Raw genomic sequence first — 7,130 nt, forward strand, 5'->3', positions numbered from 1 at the left:
CCTTGATTAGCACCAAGACATTCACACGAAAATCGGCACTGGGAAGTTTCCACTTGTTGCGCACTTGCAACTGAGTCAAGTAGTCTTTTGATCACGATTACCAAAACGATTGGGAAATCTGTGTGACTAATTTCCACCGTTCACGCATGGGAATTTTCGTATTTGTAGCATCAGGCTCAGGAACACTTTTATAAACTCGACGCGATAATAAAGTGTCCTGTGTAGAGTAATGTAGAGACATGAGGTATTTTTTGGATGCCGGAGAGATGAAACATTAGCAACCGCCTTCGCCGGGAATCGAACCACAGACCTCTGGAATCCCGGCCCAGCGTGCAGAACCACTGCACCATGAAGGCACGCTAAGAAGGCGGGAGAAATACCTTACAGTAAACTTCAGTGACTTGAATAACTAAAATATTAGAATTAGCAATGGTAAGGCTCCTATAGAATGTAAATTTTACAATATGCAAATTAAAATAGAATTATAAAATATAGATTAAGGAAGGAGTATTCAGTGATTTAGATATGAATAATGGTTAACTGTTATAAAATAAAATGCATAAGTGAAATCCGTCAGTACGCCTAAGAAATTTAAACATGTAAAATTAAGTGAACTAGTAAATTAATTCAAATTAAAAGTGTTATTACGACTGAAAATTATAAAAAAAATATTGACAATTCTGAGTGTATTGCAAATTAGAAAGAAAAAAATGCCAAAAACGTAAAAAAAAATCTAAAAACTTCATAAAACCATATGGATGGTGAGAAAATATAATAATTAAGTTAAAAATTAGAGTATGTTAAAATACGTTCGTTTAAATGCATGAAACAAGTTAAAATTTACACAGAAGGATGCATATGGTCGGAAATTATAGTTTGTTGTAGTTATTTATATATATATATATATATATATATATATAGTTATAGTTATATATAGTTATATATATAGTTATATATATAGTTATATATATAGTTATAGTATATATATATATATATATATATATATATATATATATATATATAGTGAAGTTAAAATTAAAACTGCGTTGGAAATTACTGAAAAGGAAAAACTATCAAAATATGAAATATAATGTTTAAAGTAAAATAAGTCATGTACATCGTTAGAAAATAAAATAAATTAGTTAAAAATTATAAAATTTAGAATGTACGAAGCAAGTTAAAATTAAAACTAAAATAAAATTTAAAAAAAAAAAAAATCTGAAATGTTTCAGATTTTAAATTACGTCCAAAGGGGCGTTTTTTAACATTTTGTGTGTTACCTTTCTTTATTAAATATCATGTTCCTCGCACTTAAACCATAAGATCCAGTGCAACAGCAATATCGCAAAATAGTTTTAAAACGAGCATATCTTTAGAATTTCCGATACAGAGACTCACGCGCTGGAGATAAAAATGTTTTTTCTGCACAACGTTGCCATTGCTCGCTTTGAAATCCTTGAGTTTGTTAATCAAAAATTCGTCAAAGTTTTAAAAAATAGGAAATCGATCATAAAACAAATTTCAAATTTCAAATTTGGTCTTCCACATGCTCATATTCGTTGGAGGATTACGTTATTCAAAATTCGATGACTCAATGTACCGTTATTTTATGACAATGTGAGAAATATACATACATTTACGCAGATTTTCATTATTTAATTTCTTCAAATATAATGCAGGACTCTAACATTTTATGGCAACAGTTTGAAAAGTGAACCGACATTTATCCGTCCGATGCAAAATGCCAAAACGAAACTAATAGTCCTTCGGGATTCAAATCCCTTTGGACTAATAAATTAAACGCGTATTTGAAAAACATGAAATATAAAGTATGTTATGCTACGTAATGTGTTCATGATCAAAAGCATGATCATTCTTAGAAAATGAAAGGTAGAAAGGCTTACCTTTTAATCGATGTTCTTTCTTTTTCCAAAGGCGTATCCGGGAATGTTTTATTTTCATTCATCAAGGCACTACTCACAGAAAGAGAGAGGCTTCTAAGATAATAAGATATTTAATTTACAATCACATCACTAAACTAAAATATATATAACACAGAAGAGAAGGATTACATGTTTCACTCAAACGTCCATCACGAGTTCTCAAAGTTCAGTTAAAAAAAGTTCTGTTTTAGTTTTTGCTGCGCGCATGCGCAAATCGCGTAGTTGTCGGTGAGAGTTTCAACACTACGACTTCTTCTAATATTCTTAAAATTGAAATTGTTTTGTTTTTCAGTATAATGTAACATGAAAATCTGCAATCTGGGAATGGTTTGAAGACTATATTTTGTCGCCAAATTTGGGGAGAAATAGTAAAAAGCCGCCAAACTTGACGACTGCTTGGTGAGATTTTGATCCAGTCTCTGTATCACCGTACTGTATCACTCTGACTATGTTAGCTGTTATCGCATCTAGGCTTCATACATTTTCCGGTAATTTCGAGAAGCAGATAGTATCTAGAAATATTTCTATTGTCAGGTTAAAAACTATATAAAGCCGGACACAGTATCAGTTCTCAGTTTTTGCTGCGAGTTGTTAGTTCAGCGTAACTTCAATGCTGAGATTTCTCTGGGTTAACTTCGTTTAGATAAGCTATTCATTGAGTTGCAATTGTTGTTCTTAGTAGTTAGAATTGTAACAACTAATTATACCCTGTGAAGGTCTGTAGGAGTAATTCTGTATTTTCGGAATTCCGAGGTTTTACTTCTGATAAAATAAATTTTATCATCCTATCATCTGACAAGTCTTCATTCATTTTATTATGAACCCGTACGCACTCAAACCTATTATAATCTTTGCAATTTTATTTCAACAAACCTATTTTATGCTATTTTAATATATTAATATATTTCTGTAAACTAATTAAATCGCTCCCCAAACTCAGGTTTCACTCCTTTAGAGAAATCAACAGTTTCCATTTAAATTTTGCAGTTGGAAAAGCAATTGTGTTCAGGTTATAAATTTCAAAGGATTAAGCATGTTTCACTCATTTTCGTGATTTTATTAGTTAATTTATATGAAGAGAAATTACATTTCACATATTTTTACAAAAATCAATCAATTTTAAGGCAAAAAGCTTAGCCTCAGAAGTATACTTTGTAAAATTGCTTTGAGTTGATAACACCATAATTGAGAAATAGAATTTTTTATAAAAGGAAAGAAAAGATTTATTGTTCGGTTGCATCAACAGATACCATAACCTGAAGCATCCCTGAAGGCAAAGAACAAACCAGGACTTTTCGAAGCTTTCCAACGAAGGACAAAGTTCACAAAATGAAAAAGGCGTATTCTTTCTATTGTGATCTATTTATTTTTTTCCTAAAAATGTGAAAGAAACATTTCATCTATTACTTTCGAACAAGAGACTTTCTTTCATCAGTGAGATCGAAGATTTTTCTCAAAACAAATTCTCAGAATCAGGAATTCCTCTGCGTTTCTGTAAAAGTCGCTGGGCGGTGCTGCAACAAAGAACTTTAAATAAAAGAATCAAAGAAATGCAGGGTCTGGATTCCAGAGGAAGTATTTACATTTCCGTCCATCCTTTCTGCCCTTTCTTCGATTTTCAGAAAGAATTTAGCTCTAATGTCAGAGAAAAGGTAAACAAACGGAAAGTGCATTGTTTAGGGATGTATTATATATCAGTTGAATTTGAATAATCTGGAATTGTAGGTGATATTTGATAGATTTGAATAATCTGGTGAGATTTGAATAATCTGGAATCGCAGGTGATATTTTAATTTATACGTTTTCAATTTGTTCTACGTGAGAAATGATTGCAACTACATATTATATGAGATAACATTTTTATTTCCTACATTTTAACACAATGCTTTTTTTTTTAACCAAACCGCGCCCTGGTTACATCAGCATGATTCAATTACAGTGAAACACCCTTTTATACTCTTATTTGTTAAACGATGTTTACTTTTATACGTTTCGTTTCTGTCTATGTTTATTCCTATTACTAATTGTGACATATTTCCTTTATACGACATAGAGTTTCGGTTATACGGTGTTTTACTCCATGTTTGTTCTTTGACATTCATTCCCTCGGCTCAGATTGTTTCTACGGAATTCATTTTGTTTTTGTTTTGCTACTGTTTGAAAATTGCCAAAAAACCATGTAGGAGGAAGCGGTCGCCGACACTTAGACGACGAGACACTGAACCGACACCAGTTAGCAGACAGGACATATAGCCGACAAGCACCTTTAGTCGCCTAGGGCACTATGCCGACAAGACATTTAGCCGGCAAGGACAATTAGCCGATAGGATATTTGCCGACACGGAGAGTTAGCCGACAAGACATTAAACCGACAATGAGTCTCGCTCTTCCCAACGCTTTCAGATTTCTATTCCTTTCAAATTTCATTGTTACTTTGCTCAACACCTCATGCTGCATTCATTTCTGCATAACCCGTTTCACTCCTCCCACGAATGAAATTTACTTTCCCTGTCAGGAAGTACAGTGATTCGTCTTACACCTCGCCACACTGGATTTACTTTTCTGTGAAATGCTATTTACACGTTAGGGATCGTATATTTATTAATCTGGGATTGAGATCCGGTCCAGAAATTCGTGCAGAAATTCGTGCCGACCACCCAACAGAAGTAGGTTTGGTTTCGTTTGGTTTACGTAATTAGAGCAAAGTCAGATGGGCCTGAGGAATACCTTCGTAGAGGACGTTCTAATGAAAACTGGTTCTAATGAAAACACGTTATACATGGTGAAAACCACTGAAAACACCCATGCAGCCAGTCTGTCCGCTGGATTCGAAATTTGGACCGAACTACCAGTGCTCAGCGACTTTACAGATCGGCGCTGCTGGGCCTAACAGAAATAGAGTGACCGTTTTAATTGATATATAACCAGTCTCTTCCAATAAAAATTTCTGTTTTAGGCTAAACGAGAAATTTCAACGCTTTTGAATTTGGCCAATATACACCAAACATCAAGATATATATCAAACTGTGCTAAATTACACAAGATTTCAAAGCACATGTGGAATCTTTGATGATCGAAAAATTAATTTTACTGATAGGTGAAAACAATGACTTAAATTCTGAACTTAATGGAGCACTCGAGACATTTTTAATTGATATTAAGTTTAAATAATTATTGGGTACGTGTCAGCTAAACGTCACTATCGGCTTAATGTCCTATTGACTAAAGGTCTTGACAGTTAAATGTCCCGTAGCTAAATGTCCTGACGGCTAACTCTCTGTGTCGACTAAATGTCCTGTGTCGGTTAAGTGTCCTTGTCGGCTAAATGTATTGTAGGCTAACTGTCTATGTCGGCTAAATGACCTGTCGGTTAAATGTCCTTGTCGACTAAATATTTTGTAGGCTAACTGTCCATGTCCGCTAAATGACCTGTCGGCTAAGTGTCCATATCGGCTAAATGTCCTGTCGGCTAAATGTCTTAGTAGTTTATTGGTGTTAGTTAAGTGTCTTGCCGGCTAAGTGTCACAGACCCAGGGGAAAGTAAGTAGGAGAAACCTATGTAGGGGAAAACGATGTACGATAATGAGAGTAGTATAGGATCTGAAACATATTAAATAGATAGAAGTGGGACATTTGTAGAGACAGATCTGATTATGGATGTTATGATCAGATGTTGCAGTGGAAATCAAAAGGTATAATGCCTACATCAATAACGTATAAAACTAACAATAATGCACTTTTGACCAAAGCAAATTTGTCTAAGCATAATTAAGAATTCAAAAAGTATTTTACAGGCGCAAAGTTAATGCAAATATCAATTCAGAACGTTCAGAAATACCCAACAAAGTTCAGGAATTCCCAACAAAAGATAAAATCATTTTACTGTATGACTGTATTTCTATGTCACTCCGACTCAAATACAATCGCGAAGTATTAAAATTTGCTCGCCAAAAAGGTTTCCAAATAAAGAAACCTTGAAACCCTTGACAGCAAAAATGATGATGCAACTACGATTATAAATGAAAAAGGTTGTACTCTCCTGAGAGCAGAGAAAGAATCAAGAAATATGTAAACTTATATCTACACCTAACTAATGATGCCAAAGGCATGCACACTTAAGGAACTGGTTGGAAACAAATATCCAATGAACTCTTAAATAGCTAGAATGAAGGGGAAAAACTAATCTCATCTTCTTTTGAGATACAATCCATTGTGATGTCATACTCAGCAACTTCTTTGTTTTTAGCGATATCCGTAATCAAACATTTGAAGAACTTGATTACATTAACGTTTACCTTAAGACCAAAGACCAAAGACCAAAATTCAAACAGGATATTAGGCAACAATAAAATTTTCTCTTGAAGAAATAAACTATGACTTGCTATAGATGAGTTCCTGAGATAAAAGTACTGTGATTTTTATTTTTATGTTAAATGTTATAAAGTTTTAATTTATGCGACATTAAGAATGAAATATATTATTTTTAATATAAATAATATTTCAAATGAATTTAAAATGATATAACAAAACTAAATTTGTATCATACGAGAAATATAATAGTTGCATAAAAATTCCACTGCTAAAATTAAAAAATGACATCTTAAATTAATGTTTCCATAGCATTCATAGTTTTCCTCGCATACATATATTAGTAAACGTTTCATTAAGGGATTTAAATGGTGCTAATTTACTCTGCATAAAAATGTTTCGCTTATTTTTGTTAAATCTAATTATTTTCAAGTTAAACTAAACTAAAACTTGCGAATTTCGACATTTTTTAAATTGTGGAAATTATCACTTAATTCCATAGTCGATGTTTGATATCATCTAGTTCCACTGTTGATACCTGGTATTGCTTAATTCTAGAAATGATATTTGGTATCAGTTAATTCTACACGTTATACTGAATGCTTATATTTTTGAAGTACTACATCTTAATATTAAATGCTAGTCTTTCATAATGGATGTATTCATATTTTCCTCACAGATTTTTTTTTAATGTTGTTACAGTTCGTTATTTCCGAGTCTCACGAATTATCCATTGTACAGAAATCCTTCTGAAATATCATTATTTATGGCTTTTTTAAATCTCATTATTTTCTTTACAAATTAGATATTATTAGGAATTCTCGAAACGTATCCTTTGCATAAACCATTTTTAAACTATGTATCCTTCCCATATTTAAA

General features: G+C 32.6%; 1 non-coding gene across 1 annotated transcript; it reads right to left on the reverse strand.

Annotated features, from left to right (window-relative positions):
- Window positions 1–282: 282 nt before the first annotated feature.
- Window positions 283–356, reverse strand: TRNAP-GGG (transfer RNA proline (anticodon GGG)). Its single transcript has one exon. It is a non-coding gene; the product is annotated as a tRNA-Pro (tRNA).
- Between the last annotated feature and the right edge of the window lie 6,774 nt (window positions 357–7,130).

This window comes from Stegodyphus dumicola, chromosome 6 (genome assembly GCF_044657685.1).
Source record: "Stegodyphus dumicola isolate Sdum_Otavi_A_Nest chromosome 6, ASM4465768v1".
Classification (NCBI taxonomy): domain Eukaryota; kingdom Metazoa; phylum Arthropoda; class Arachnida; order Araneae; family Eresidae; genus Stegodyphus; species Stegodyphus dumicola.